Genomic DNA, 15,967 nt, shown 5'->3' on the forward strand with positions numbered 1-15,967 from the left:
CCCTCTTCCTTTTATAGATCAAATGCTTGAACGTTTAGCTGGTAAAACTCACTTTTGTTGTCTTGATGGATATTCAGGTTTCTTCCAGATCCCTGTTGCGCCAGAAGACCAGGAAAAGACCACTTTTACATGCCCGTTCGGCACGTTTGCATACAGGAGGATGCCATTTGGACTTTGCAATGCACCAGCTACCTTCCAGAGATGCATGATGAGTATATTTTCTGAATATGTAGAAAAATTTATTGAAGTTTTTATGGATGATTTTACTGTGTATGGAAACTGTTTTACTGAATGCCTTGAAAACCTTACGATAATTTTGAACAGGTGCATAGAATTTAATCTTGTCTTGAACTATGAAAAGTGTCATTTTATGGTAGACAAAGGTTTGATTCTAGGTCATATAGTCTCATCTAAGAGAATTGAGGTTGATAAGGCCAAAATTGACATTATAACTTCTTTGCCATATCCCTCTACTATTAGAGAGATACGTTCTTTTCTTGGCCATGCAGGATTTTACAGGCGTTTTATAAAAAACTTCTCAAAAATAGCTGAACCATTGTGCGAGCTGTTGCAGAAAGACAAAAAATTTGAGTTTGACTCAAAATGCAAGGAGGCTTTTGATACACTTAAGCAAAAGTTGGTAACCGCCCCTATAGTACAAGCACCAGACTGGAACTATCCATTTGAAATTATGTGCGATGCAAGCGAACGTAGCGTGGGAGCCGTATTGGGACAAAAGATAGCGAAAGAGCCTCATGTCATCTGTTACGCCTCAAAGACCCTAGATGCTACACAAAGCAACTACACAACCACAGAAAAAGAACTTTTAGCTATTGTGTTTGCTTTAGATAAATTTCGATCATATTTACTGGGATCTAAGGTGATTATTTTTTCTGACCATGCAGCTCTTAGGTACTTAATCGCAAAGAAGGAAGCAAAGCCAAGGCTCATTAGGTGGATTTTACTGCTCCAAGAATTTGACATCGAGATTCGTGACAAAAAGGGGTGTGAAAACCTGGTGGCCGACCACTTGAGTAGGATAAAAACTCTATTTGATGATGATCCCATAAAGGATGAGTTCCCTATGAAAGCTTATTCTCAACCGAGGCTTACTATCCGTGGTATGCAAACATAGTTAATCTCTTAACCACGGGATCGCTGCCCACTGAGTTAACTCAATCCGTAAAAAAACAAGCTTAGACGAGAAGCTCGGTATTACATATGGGACGATCCATACTTGTGGAAACATTACTCAGATCAGATAATACGACGATGTGTTCCAGAAACTGAGGTAACCTCTATCCTTACTTTTTGTCACACAGAAGCTTGTGGAGGTCACTTTGGCCCTAAGCGGACAGCTCACAAGGTATTGGAGTGTGGGCTATATTGGCCTACAATCTTTCGTGACGCGTTTAACTTCTGTAAGTCTTGCGATAAATGTCAGCATATATGTAATATCACTAGACGAAATCAAATGCCCCTATCCCCGATTCATGTATGTGAGATTTTTTATGTATGGAGCATTGATTTCATGGGCCCCTTTATTTTTTCGTTTGGAAACATATATATACTTCTTGCAGTAGTCTATGTTTCTAAGTAGATAGAAGCAAAGCCTACTCGCAATGATAATGCTAATACTGTTGTGGAGTTTCTAAAACGAACTATTTTTTCTAGGTTTGAAACACCTCGAGCTTTGATCAGTGATCGTGGTACCCACTTTTGCAACAAGGTCATGGAGGCACTATTATCAAAATATGGGGTTCATCATCGTATAGCAACAGCCTACCATCCCCAAACGAACGGCCTAGCAGAGGTTTCAAACAGGGAGATCAAGTCAATTTTGGAAAAAATGGTTCGACCCAACCGTAAGGATTGGAGTCTTCGGCTCAATGACGCGCTTTGGGCCTATCGGACGGCGTATAAGGGACCAATTGGCATGACCCTATATCGACTTGTTTTTGGCAAAGCATGTCATCTACCAGTAGAGTTGGAGCATAAAGCTTATTGGGCTATTCGACAATGTAACATGGAGTTAGAGCCCGCGGGGAAGGCAAGGAAATTGGACATTCAAGAATTGGAGGAAATTCGCAATGATGCCTACGAGAATGCTCGAATTTATAAGGACAAAACAAAGATGTTTCATGACAAAAGTATAGTTCAGAAGCATTTCTCAGTAGGACAAAGAGTTTTTCTTTATAACTCCGTATTAAAGCTATTCCCAGGTAAGCTTCGATCTCGGTGGCAAGGACCTTTTATTGTGACTGAAGTATTTACAAATGACGCAGTTGAAATAGAGAGTGAAGAATCAGGAAAGCGGTTCACAGTCAATGGTCAACGGATGAAGCCATTTTACGAGAATTTCCAGGCCCACACGGTCGAGAAAATTCAATTAGAACCACCATAAAACCGTTCAAGGCGTCGAGCTAACGACGTTAAACAAGCGCTTGTTGGGAGGCAACCCAATCTTTCTTTTTATTTTTATTATTTATTATTTTCTTTTATTTTTATTTTATTTTAGTTAAATATTAATAAATTTCTCTTCTTCCATCTAGGTGAAATGAAGTGAAAATACGAAGAAAAAAAAAGACAGAAAGTGTGCACCAAAACAACCCTATCCATGCTGCCAAACAGTTCTATTCCAGCCTAGAATGCCATATCTCTGCAACCAAACAGTCCTATTCCAGCCTTAGAATCCCCAAAACCTGCAGCCAAACACCATTTTTCAGCAAATAAAACCCCCAAACCTTACATTTTTTTTTCTTCTTTTCCCAAATTTCTCTATAACCGCCAACTCCTTTCTCCTCCACCACCCACCGCTGATTTCTCAGCCACCATGGTGAGAACCCGAAGTTGAACCGCCGTTGCCACGTCACCCACCCCGTCTCCACATCTTGCCGTTTCGCCATCTTTTTCTCCACCGTGTGCCCCTACTGACGGTAACTACATGGGGAGTTTTTCTAAACTCTTTTTTTTCTCCACCTATTTGTTTTCCTTTTACTTTCACATCGAGGACTATGTGTTTTAAGTGGGGGGAGGCATTCTTCGTTGTTATTATCTACTATTTTTGCTGTCATATTGTTGTTGTTGCTGTTTTGTGCTCGTTTCTGCCCATTTATTTTAAGAATATCCTGCCGCTTTTCATGCCCAAGATTTTACCAGGAATTGCCTACTGTTTGACTTACAAGCATGATTCTTACCTTCTAAGGAAGTTATGATTTTTCGCATAATTGATGCCATCTCCACTGTTTTATTTTTATTAGGCTAAAAATAATTGTGATTAATAGGGTTAATTCTATCTTGCTTTTCGTAAAATTGATCAAGTTTAATATAAAGTGAACACTTAAAATGATTGCATGCTTAATTAATGTTCATGGCTATTAGGTGATTATTGAAACTTATTTTTGATACTTAAATTTTTTTTCTTTCCTGAGTTCTCAAGAATTTTAAATATCGTTTAATTTTTAATAAATGTTTTCCATGGTTATGAGTACAGCTTAGATCGTGACTGACTGAGTAACCGGGGTAGGGTGCTTGGGTTGTCATTCTACTTCGCGTCAAAAGGTTGTGTGACGTGACAAGTAAAACTCCGCTAGCCAAGGTTATGAGTATGGCTCAAATCGTGATTGACTGAGTAACCGGGGTAGGGTGCTTGGGTTGTCATTCTACTTCGCGTCAAAAGGTTGTGTGACGTGTTGGGTAAAACTCTGCTAACCGGAAATAAATAATTTTAGGAGTATGTTGGGCTGAGTAACCGGGGTGAGGTGCTTGGGTTGTCATCTCTCTTCGCGTCAAAAGGTTTAATATATTCCTAAGTAAATAAATAATAATAAATTTAAAAAAATAAAAAAAAAGAAAAAAAAGAAAAAAAAAGAAGAAAAAAATAAGTACTAATAAAGTTGCACTTCGGGGACTAAAGGAGGAAATCATTAAGGTGTCTTAGTAGGTTTGGTAATTTACCTAAATGGCATAACTCAAGTCGATCTTAATTTTTGTGTGAAATAATTGGAATACTTTTTCTGTTTTACTTAAAGCAAGCTTAGAGGTCTCTCTATTTTTCATATGCGTTTTTAACTAATTTTTATGAAACTTTGGAGTGGTATTTCTTTTATGGCAGAATCTAGCTTTCACAGCCGATAGGAACCATACTTGAAGGCAAGCATGGGCTAAGTAGGGGGAATTTGATAATACTCTAAAATGACGTGTTTTTATAAATTAATCATGTGTTTATTTTGAGCTTGAGCCTACTAATTTGAGCTATTTATGTCTTTTTATCTTTTAGGGACTAAATTGGAGGCGAAAAGTAAATTCAAGGGAAAAAGCGTCAATTCGGAGATTAAATAGGCCAATATGCAACGTGGGACAAATATGGTGCCAAAAGTGCGAACATGGAAGGCACAAGGACTTAAAAGCAAATAGAAGAGATTTTATTTTGGAAGACTCTATTTTATTTTATTCTATTAGGATAATTAATATTAAGATAATTATTAGGATTATTCAAATTTAGGATTTTATTTTAATTATCTTTGTTTATCTTTAATTAAATGTATTTATCTTTTTAGAATTTAAGTTCAAGTAGACTATCTCCCTAGCACTATAAATAGGGGGTGAAGTGACTCTATTTTGGAGAATCTTTTTCTGTAAACACTCTCCCCCAAAAGTCTTTTGTTCTTTCATATTTCTTTTCAATAAAATTTCTTTTTCCATATTTTTATTTATTTTCTTTCCCACAATTATCATGAGCCACTAAAACCCTTCTAGCCAAAAGTTGTCAATATTTCCCCAAAAAAGGTTCTTGAGGCCTAGAATCCGTACTTAGCCTTCTCGCCAAGTATTCATCGTTTCTCCGCACTACGGGCTGACGCTTCCGTCCATGGCCCTTAAAAAGTAAGCTTTTCAGCATATGCAAAGGCGGCCGCTTTGTATGTTTTGGAAGGATTGCATAGTCGGTTCGTTAACTTACTGCGTCAGAGGTTGGCGAGCCAAAGAGACAAAATGGCGTGGGATTCGCCATTGAGAAGCGTTGATCTAGCATAGATTACTGGCTAGAGTCAGGTTCCCTAAAAATCGTAAGTCTAATCTTTGTAGCTGGTGGTCGTAGGCGTCCTCTTCCACTATAACTAGCTTACTCGAGTCGAGAAGGATCATCCAAAAGCCAAGGATTGAGCCCAAGGCGGAATGAGACAACCGGAGGCTGGAACTTTCCTATAAGAATTTCTTTTCACTTAAAACTCTCTTTATTATTATTATTTTCGAACGCAGGTTTTCTTAGGCAAAATTCTGCCCAGGATTTCGAGAAACAAGCATTCGTATAATCCGGTCCCTGAGGATTCAACCCTACTTCCCATTTACTGTTCTTTTTCTATTTTTATTATTTTACAGGGAATAGGTTATTTTTGGTGCTCTCAACGACCGCATCAATAATATTATGATGTAAAACATCAAAGTACATATTAAATTGTCTATATTTAAAATTTTAATTAAAAAAACATAAAAAAAATATTAAATATTAATAAATTGACAATGATATAATTTAAAATATGAAAAATATATACATGCATGTCTAAATTAATTTGGATTTGGATTAACAATTCACAGTTACTAAACTGCAAGTAATATATATATACAACAATGAACCACTTTGCAATTTTTAGAATAAAGGCTTAAAAGAAGGGAGAAAAGCATCTCGAGTGGCTTCATCTTCCCATTCTACTTCTTCCTGCCAAAATTTATCTACCTCAATGCTGAGCAGATTCCCTTTTGCACTATCTAAGTTGAGAGGAAGCTTCTTCAATTCTTTGCACTTATATATTCGAATAAATGTCAAACATGGAAAGGGTAGGGCATCCCGATATATGCGTTTCAATTTCGGTAGATAAATTAAATTAAGTGACTCAAGCTTTAGAAATGGTTTAGGGTATGGAATTCCAATCACACCTGCAACTTCATCAAGTTTTTCCTCACTCAATATTTCTTCCATTTTTATACACTGCCATACAACGAGACTCCTTAGATTTGGAGCAAGAATCACCCAAGTCACGTCTTTCAATTTGGAACATCCCCTAATTTGAACTTTGCTTAATGTGTGAAAGCGTGAAGTATAATTAGTACTTGAAGAAACCCATGTATGCAGCTTTTCCAGTTTTATCTCCTCCATACTGTCACAATCCGAGAATTCTAGTGTCTCTAGACGCTCCAAATTTTCTAAGCATAAAACATTAAACACTTCTGATTCTCTAAAATCTTTAAGTATCAGTGCTCGGGTCCAACACCGAAAGAAGTTAAAGCTCAGAAATCTTTCTAGACAAAGCACGCTTTTTATCTCTATACTTAGTATATTCAAACGTTGCAAACCTTTCAACTCCTCTATAAGCTTTTCATCACCTCCTTTCAAAACATTGTCTTCATCATGATCATCTATATCCCGCACCTCACACATTCTGAATATTTGCAACTTGGAAAAACTAGATATCAAATGTTGTGGGATTTTTCTGAGATTGCGCATATAACTCAAGTCCAACATTTTTAGTTTTGTCAACGATTTCAACTCTATTGGCAACTCTGATATACCACTAAGAGATAGATCAAGACATTCTAACGAAACCAATTGTGAAATTCCCTCAGGCAACACTTGTAAATATCCATTTCCTGACAAATCCAAAACAGTTACACGAGGTATAAATTGGAAGAAACCATTGCTGATCATTTGCAACTCATTTTGGCTAAGGAACAAGGTTCGAAGGTTAGGGCATTTGGGTGTTTCTTTGAGAACTGCAATCTTATTTTTCATCACTGACATTCTTTTTACATTTTCCCATGCCTTAACATCTGGTTCTTCAAATAATTGAGCCCCTGCCTTTACAAAAAAACTATCCTCTGTTGCTTCGAACTCGCGTGTAATCCAGAAAGCCATGTCACGGATCACATCATGCATCTTCACACAATCTTCTCCACCTATTACACCACCATTTTCCAATAAACAAACATTCAGAAGAGAGCCGATAATGTTGTCTCCTTGCATTTGAGCTTCACTAATTCTATCAAATTCATTCAACAGCCCTTCACAAAACCAATATTCCACTAATCTTTTTGGGAATACAATAATCTTCAGGATATAGACAACAATATAGGAGGCAACTTTTCATTGTGGCATTAGGCAAATTATCATAACTGAAATTTAAAAGCCGAAATACCTCATTTTCTAATTTTGGCAATGCACATCGCTTCAACATCTCAATTGCATATTTCCATTCCCCAAGTGTTTTCTTGCAAGCCATGGCACGACCGATTGTAATTAGTGCAAGAGGCAATCCACAGCACCTTTCAGCTACTTCTTTAGCTAGATTGTGAATATCTGGATGGCTGTTGAGAGTTTCATCTCCAACCTTGTCTCGAAACAATTCCCAAGCTTTCTCCGTTTCCAGGCACTCCACTTTGATTTTCTTTTGAGCTTCCATTTCGCCGCACACCTCCAAAGACCGAGTAGTAAAAATAAGTTTGGAACCATTTTCTTGGCTTGGTTTTGGTATCCCAACTTGGTTCAAATCCACCCTTTCCCATAAATCATCCAATAATACAACAAATCTCTTATTACTCAAGATCCGATAGATATCTACAGCTTTCTGGTCAACATGTTTATTCTTCCAGGATCCGTCCGGAAAACCAAGATTTCCACCAATCCTGTCTTGAATCTTTCCAACATCAAAATCTTTAGACACCAACGCCCAGATAACAACTTCAAAATCATTGGTTGTGGTGCTGAACTTGTTTTTGAGTTTGGTCAAGAGTGTTGTCTTGCCAACGCTCCCCAAGCCATAGAGGCCAATGATCCCCACATCTTTGTCCACGATACAGCTCCATGCCTTTTGGATTGTGGATTCTAGAGCAACCGGCTGCTCTTCAGGTCTAACTACCACTGAAACTGCGGGCTGATTCTCCGCTACCTTCTTAAAAGCTCCTTTACTCTTATGATCAGTTATTTTTTGAAGCATTTCGGCCACTTGTTTACCAAACTTGTAGCTAGACAAGCAATTCTTGGAAATGCAGCCACCGAGACACAAGTTATTCATTTGTTGGGGACCATTTGAAACCAATTTTTCCGCCTCTGTTATCATAGTTTCCGCTGTTGAAAGCCATAGCTGAACTCCCTGAAATGACTCCAATAGTCGTTGTTCAGCCACATCAACCTCCCGTTGCACGTCATTTCTTTGCGCCCTGAGTTCTTGAAGAGCAGTAGATAAAGTTGGAAGAGTTTGTTTAAGTTTGCAGACATAATTAGCATGGCCAACAATGAAATCCCAGCCACGAAGAAGGGAATTCTCGAAACTACATTGCACGGAGTAGCAATTGCCCATGATTCTGGTAAATGAAAGATAAAATAAAGGAAACAAATGAGATGTGGATGCAAAGTGAATTGTGTTAAAAATAAAGTTAGGTAAAGTGAATTGTGTTAAAGAAAAATTAAGTTAAAGAAGATGGGGTTTGAACAGATTGAGGTGGAAGGCGACGGTGGCACAGTTATGAAGAGGATGCACATGAAATAAAGATAAAGAAGATGGGGCTTCAACCATTAGAGCTTTGATTATGGATAGTAAAGATAAAAGCAAGCAGATTCACAGAGTGCGTACCCTGAGAAGGAAATCAAAGTAGCTAACTTTTTTAGCCAAAGATGGAGCGAAGACAGGCAGTGAGTGGAAGAAGATCCACCAAATAAGCACCGGTCTCGACTCTTTTGTTTAGTTGGAGCAGATGCAGTAGCTGAATTCTGGTAGTTTCCTGGTGAAAGATGGTTGGAATTTGAATCGATCAGACTAGCTGTGATTATCTGAGTCTTGTGTTTGGAGATCAGGAAATTTTTAGTTATTTGCTTCAGCTCTAGCTTAGGTATGCTGTGATTATCTCTAGCTTTGCTTCTTCTTCAGCTACTATCTTTTCTCTCTATGATTGTCCTAACAGTAATTTAACTTTTACTAATAGGATCACAGCTGGCTTTTTAGGTTTTTTTTTATGTCTCAATAACTATTATTTCTAAAAGAATAGGTTAAAATATACTGTTAGTCCTTGTACTTCTATAAAATTTGATGTCTGGTCCTTGTATTTCAAAAGTTAAAAATTCAATCCTCTTACTTTTTTTAATTTAAAAATACTAGTCCAATCATTATCGTTATTAGTAATTTCTGGCAAAATTTGTCATATAATGTGAAGGTCACCTACTAAACATGCTAAGTTAATAAATTTTGATAGAAAATATTAAAATTATTAATAATTGGATTGAAATTTTCAAATAAAAAAATAAAAGAATTTAATTTTTAACTTTTTAAGTACAAAAATTAAATTTTAAATATTGTCAAATTATAACAACTAATAGCATTTGTTTGACCAATAGAATACCAAATGGATCTTGACCGGCAAAGTGGATGATAAAAGTACCATAAAATCCCTTTTATTATACCCTAAATTACATTTTAGCTCATTTATTGAAAAAATGGATAAATTAGGTCATGTATATTATATGAATGAGCAAAATAGCCTCTCAGTTAAAATTTCACCATTAAATGTTTATTAAGGTGTTTATATATAAGGTATAATAATAAATTTATGCCTCAACCTTTATACGTTTATTCAATTTAAGTCTTATTCTTTTATTGGAAGTAAATTAGAAAATTTTGAAGCTAATAAAACTAAATGTTATATTTAAGTAAATATTATATTATATGTATAGGGAGGACATGGATATGCAATGCATATAAAATTTGAACAATTCGACCTATTATTATTGATCAATACATTTGTCATCCTTATCGACCTATTATATGTAAGTGTTCATGAATTCAATTAATTAAGTTAACATATATATCGCAAAAGAGAATAGATTGCATACAACTGTGATTCCACGATATTCCTATCCATTTCTAATTGGAGAATAATAAATTAAATTTTTTCTCTCGATTTTTAATATTTTTAGTTAAATTTAATTTTTTTTCCAAAAAAAATTTACTTATCATTTTCTAATTAAAAAAATAATGGTAAAATCACAATTTTATAAGATTCCTTCCCATCGCGAAATTGTGGAGATTAAGTAAATTATAGGGTCGGAATCTTTTTGCTTTTTCCCATTTCCACACAGCTATAATTGAAGTTTTAAATTAGAGATCACACACTGATTGCTGGTAGGTGCCCGGGTGGGTGGGTGGGTGATGGGACCTCTCTATTTTCATTCGGAGATTAAATAAAATATGGGATCTCATACCACTTTTACTTTTAGTTTTCCCATTACCCTACCTTCCAATTTTTTTTAGTTCAATTCAAGATACATATCCATTTAAACTATCACAAATTACATCAGACGAAAATGATTGCCAGTAAAATGTTTTCCGTAAAATGATTTCTGGAAAATGTTTTACTTTTCTGTAAAATGATTTACTGGAAAATATTTTCTGGTGTTTGATTGAATCTGTGTAAAATATTTTCTGCTGTTTGGCAGGTTTCCTGAAAATATTTTCCGGAAAAGTTGTTTTTACCTATATTTTAAATTGTTTTTACATATATTGCAATAATTTATTTATAAATAAATAAATCAAATTAAATATATAATAATACTCAATTATTAAAATATAAAAGCATTGCAAACTACTTCCGAAATTTACTAATTAGTAGTGAATCAATTGTAGTAATCTCCTGATGAAATTATGCTCAGCATAAAAGCAATTTTTTTGTTGTCTTACAAACAACACAAATAGCATCATTATCAAATTTTAGCCACTCTCAAGTATAACCAATTCTTTAGCCAACCAATCTACATTATAACACAAAGCTAACTCCTATAAAATTTATCCCAATGCACATATTTACAGACATAAATATGTATATATGTATGCATTCAACAAATACATAACCATATGCATGCAATCAGCTATGTTCTTTGAAAGCTACTACTAGATCAAGCATTGCCCCAATATTATAGGCTGCCATCCAATAGAGAGGAAAAAATACAAGCGAAGAACCCAGCTTTTTACCTAGACATATGGCGAAACGTGCTCACGCAACTGTTAAGAAAAAATCACTCATGGCCCAAAAAAGAATTTCATAGAACTAATAGTAAAATCAAAATGAATGATACATACAATCAAAATTTTCAACTGACATCTATTGATTTAATACAACCAGGTAAAGAGGCAGACAACCATCTGATATCTATGAAGCAAATGAACTAGCAATATGCTAGAAATATCAGCAATTGCAATCAAGAAAGGCAATAGGCTCCATTGAAGTCCCCAATTTAAATAGAAAAGAGCAGTATTCCAGAGAGTCTATTATGTTGCCATGATTTCCAATTATAACAGCAGTATTCCAGAGAGTCCCTCCATGATTTATATCCCTCTCAAGAATTGAGCTTATAATGACCATGTTATACTTGAGTGCAAATTCCTGAAGAAATTGTGTAGACTCCCCGTTAACAGGTTCTGCAAATTCACACCACCTCTTTTCTCATGTACAGAAGGCAAATGGCATCATCTATGCTTCCTGAACTTGCATCATAGACTCATTAATTTGCATTTTCAGAATATTATGCATCGATCAATAAAATTGACCATACCTGCAGCATAGTATGTTGACTCCTGAAGCACCAGCAGCATCAATTATTGGTCCTAATTTCAACTGATTATTGTGCATCAATTATCCCGAAAACTGATTATTGTTTTAGGCAGATAGAAAGATTAAAAGCACGAGGAAAAGAAAGACACCGCTATGTACCATATTCACTAACCATCTCAACTGTGCTACACTGATTTTTAAGGGAATATAAAATCAGAGTTGGGAGTAATCAGATGCAGTTTATGGTTAGTCACAGAAATCAAAGAAAGATAGAAGAAATGCTCAACTATCCATTCAAATTATGGTACTGCATAAGAGTCTTGAATAAATGGCAAAAAAAAACATAACTCAAACATCTTCTCATGCATGTCCTTGTGGTAATAAATAGAAATCATTTTATCAAAGAAAATACGTGGGGTGCTTTCTAAATTATCAGAAAATAGTTTGACCCACAGCTCTTCAGCCTCTTCAAGTCTCTCATCCTCCGCTAAGGCATTCAATAAGGTGAAATACGTTCCCATTGTTCTTCTTTGACCTTTGCTTAACATCCACTTTATCACCTGCAAACCAAGTGCACTTTCCTAGACTTAACTCTTTTTAGTGTAGAAAGCCAAAAGAAAGGATAAAACTGAAGAGAAATGATTACCTGAATTATTCTCTTCCATTCTTGTTCGTTCTGTAGGATCTTCAATGCTTTCTTAACTGTAATTAGAGGGAACTCTAGTTCCCATGTAATAAATGAGTCGAGAGCCCCGTAAACTTCCTCCTTGACATTTGACAGTTGCTTAACCTACATCAGGATGGCCGATAATAGATGACTATTATCCCAAGATTGCTATAAAAAGAATCAAATCCGTGTCTATAATTACTTCGCAACGAGCTCACTCAGCTTAAGTCACTCATTCCAGAATCAGCAACCATTAACGATATTTGTTTTGCTAATATTTAACTTATAAAAGTTAAGATAGTAAAGCAAACAAGAACTTACACAAGTAACAAGCTTTGCTGATTTTGAGACAGTCCCAATTCTATTCCTTGATTCCTATACCCGAGGATACCGAGGTCTTGGACCTTTAGCAGCGCATACCTGAAAATTATTTCAGATTTACCAATTCACCAATAACACCATTAAAATTTCAAACTTCATACAGCATTCCCTTCTCTCTTTAGGGTTTAGGAGGAGACAATATATCTATACATGCGAAAATTTCAATTGAAAGCCTACCACGGTATTCCTAGGCCTCTGGTTAATTTTAACTGATTCCAATCTTTTAGTAACGAGTGGCAGAGCATATCTACAACAAAGCATCCTGATATAATGCAAAACCAAAAGGAAAAAAAGAAAGAAATTTTGATTAATTGTGGTAGCATTAGTTGCCATCCACTAAACAATTTTATTGCTTCAAGAAAATCTTAAAAGAAAAGGTTAAACTTATATATTCCAGCATTTTCTCAGCAACCAAACGCAATTGCTTAAACGAGACAGAACTGAAAGAGGAATACCGGTTATATCTTGAGGGTTTAAGCACCAGCAAATTTCAAGGTTGAGACTTGAGAGTTTGCTTCAGCGTTGTAGATGGAAGATTTTTTCTTTCCTTTTTTCAATGGTTTGATCAAAAAATGTAAACAATTGGTGGGCTCCGATTGTGCATAATATTAGCATTATGCTACACTTGAAAACATAAATAAAATCTTAATCAACAAAGTGAAGACAGATAAATTACAACCCGGAAAGCGGGAAAAAAGAATAAGAAAAGACCTGGTAGAGTTGAGGCTTGAGATTTGCGCTCAAGAGGTGGTGAAGCGAAGTATACCCACAAATTGATCCATCTTTGAAACTTTGCTTTTCTTCTGTGCTTCCATTTTCTTTCCCAATTCCATCAGTTTTCTCAATTTTCGGATTCCCTCAATTATTGCTCCGAAATCAAAACATAGAAAAAAGGTTGATGAAAGCCGGTGTCTGGTGTTAAGAATCGGTGTTGGCTGATGGCAAGCAGAAGATCAGGTGTCAAGCGAAGGGGAAGGGGAAGGGGAAGGGAAAGGGAAGATCGGTGTCTAAAATTTTCCTGAAAATGTCTTACCGAATTAGAAACGGTAAGTCATTTTCCAAAATTTAACACTTCTTTTTCCCGTGTTTGTAATTGATTTTACATGGGGAAAATATTTTCAGCCAAACAAACACGGGAAAAGGCTGAAAACCTTTTCCGGAAAATGTTTTACTACAATCAAACACACCCTTAAATTAGAGATCACACACTGATTGCTGGTAGGTGCCCGGGTGGGTGGGTGGGTGATGGGACCTCTCTATTTTCATTCGGAGATTAAATAAAATATGGGATCTCATACCACTTTTACTTTTAGTTTTCCCATTACCCTACCTTCCAATTTTTTTTAGTTCAATTCAAGATACATATCCATTTAAACTATCACAAATTACATCAGACGAAAAATAAGCTAAACAGATAAAAAGTTAGACAAAATTTATACATAATATATACATATGGTGAGATGAAGACTCACATTATAATTGCGCATGATAAAACTTAAACTTAAATACTTAAAAACTGAAAACATCATTCGCTTTATGTTTGTATCATTTTCCAATCTTAGATAAACTAACAAACACTACAATAAACTCTTGGTTGTGGTTCAATTCTTCGCTTCAATCATGTGCTTTGCTCCCATAAAATTATAGATAAATTGTATGTAACACCCCCTACCCGTATCCATTGCCAGAATAGGGTACGAGGCATTATCGGAGTTTACTGAACATTTTTAGATAATTCTGAGTCATTTATTATTCAGATTTTGAAAATAATCATAACGTCTCTTTATTGGGCCCTCGAAGCCCAAACATACTAGAAACCAACTGGAATTAAATCGGGATTATAAAAAAAATTTCGCAAAATCTTAAATTTTATTTTTATCTAAGTACTTACCATTTCAATGCTCCTTATAATTAAACATGTTACCATTCAATCAATAGCTTGGTACTTGTCTAAGCGTCAAACAACATCATTGTTAGTATACTTGCACATATTTCATCTAAATTCAACATTGATATACTTATTTTCTCGACATATCGCACTTGAGTTTAATAATGTCTCAACTTACATAATTTCCTTGTATCAACATATCAAAGATAATCATATATGTACATATCATGAAACATATCATTCTCTTACCGTTTCTTTATAAGTATATATCAATCATTTCATTATATCCATATTTCATGCTCCATCATTTCCATATATTTTATGTATATTTATTTCGGTAAAGTTTATATCAAACTTAACATAAATTATATTCCATGTATTTATTCTTATTTCGTTTATCTATATTCATAATTATTTTATACAACTATTTTGTACATATATTTCCATATGACCAGTTCTTATAAACATTTCACACAACCATTTCATATAACCATTCGTCATCTGATACATATTACCTGAATATCACTTGTTCAACAGATGTCATAGCGTCTCCCATCCACGATCTTATTTATCTTTGACATGATGCCATAGTGTCTTTCAACTATAGTCTTACTCATTTTCTGTCATGTTGCCATGGTATCTTTCAACCATGGTCTTATCCTTTTCATGTCAAGTTGCCATGGTATCTTTCAACCATGTTCTTATCCTTTTCATGTCAAGTTGCCATGGTATCTTTCAACCATGGTCTTATTCATTTCCCGTCATGTTGCCATGGTATCTTTCAACCATTGTCTTATTCTTTTCATGTCACGTTGCCATGGTATCTTTCAACCATGGTCTTACACATTTCATATCATGTTGCCATGGTATCTTTAAACCATGGTCTTACACATTTCATATCATGTTGCCATGGTATCTTTCAACCATGGTCTTACACATTTCAGTTCAGAGAGCATACTCCCGCGAACCTCATCCTTACAGCGGGATTACCAGTCCAGGCTAAATCCCCTGTAATATAAACTCATAGAGTATTGTTGGGATTACCAGTCGAGGTTAAATCCCCTGCAACGACAATTACTCTAATGAGTTTGGATCTGAATTACCAGTCCAGGCTAAATTCAGACCTTAATTTGGATTCCCCATTCGGGCTAAATCCATTTTACACATATTCTTCGGGAGGGCTATATCAGGATAGGATCACCCATCCGGGCTAGATCCTTTTTACCGTCAATTCCTTTTCCAATGATCCCTCGAATTCCATTCCATTCCATTCAACTGGGATTTATTTTCAATTTATATCGAGTATTATCAATATTTCATCAATTATCATGAATTGAACATTCAAATCATATTTTCATCAGATAACCACATATTTCAAGTATTTAAAAAATACAAATCAAGTTACACAAACTTACCTCATTGCTTGTTTGTGTTTATAA

General features: G+C 35.3%; 2 pseudogenes; both read right to left on the reverse strand.

Moving 5' to 3' along the window:
* Window positions 1-5,504: 5,504 nt before the first annotated feature.
* LOC107933664 (disease resistance protein SUMM2-like) lies at window positions 5,505-8,955 on the reverse strand (annotated as a pseudogene).
* A 2,108-nt stretch (window positions 8,956-11,063) lies between these two features.
* LOC107919069 (pentatricopeptide repeat-containing protein At4g21190-like) lies at window positions 11,064-13,498 on the reverse strand (annotated as a pseudogene).
* Between the last annotated feature and the right edge of the window lie 2,469 nt (window positions 13,499-15,967).

The sequence above is a fragment of the Gossypium hirsutum genome, chromosome A06 (assembly GCF_007990345.1).
Source record: "Gossypium hirsutum isolate 1008001.06 chromosome A06, Gossypium_hirsutum_v2.1, whole genome shotgun sequence".
Classification (NCBI taxonomy): Eukaryota; Viridiplantae; Streptophyta; class Magnoliopsida; order Malvales; family Malvaceae; genus Gossypium; species Gossypium hirsutum.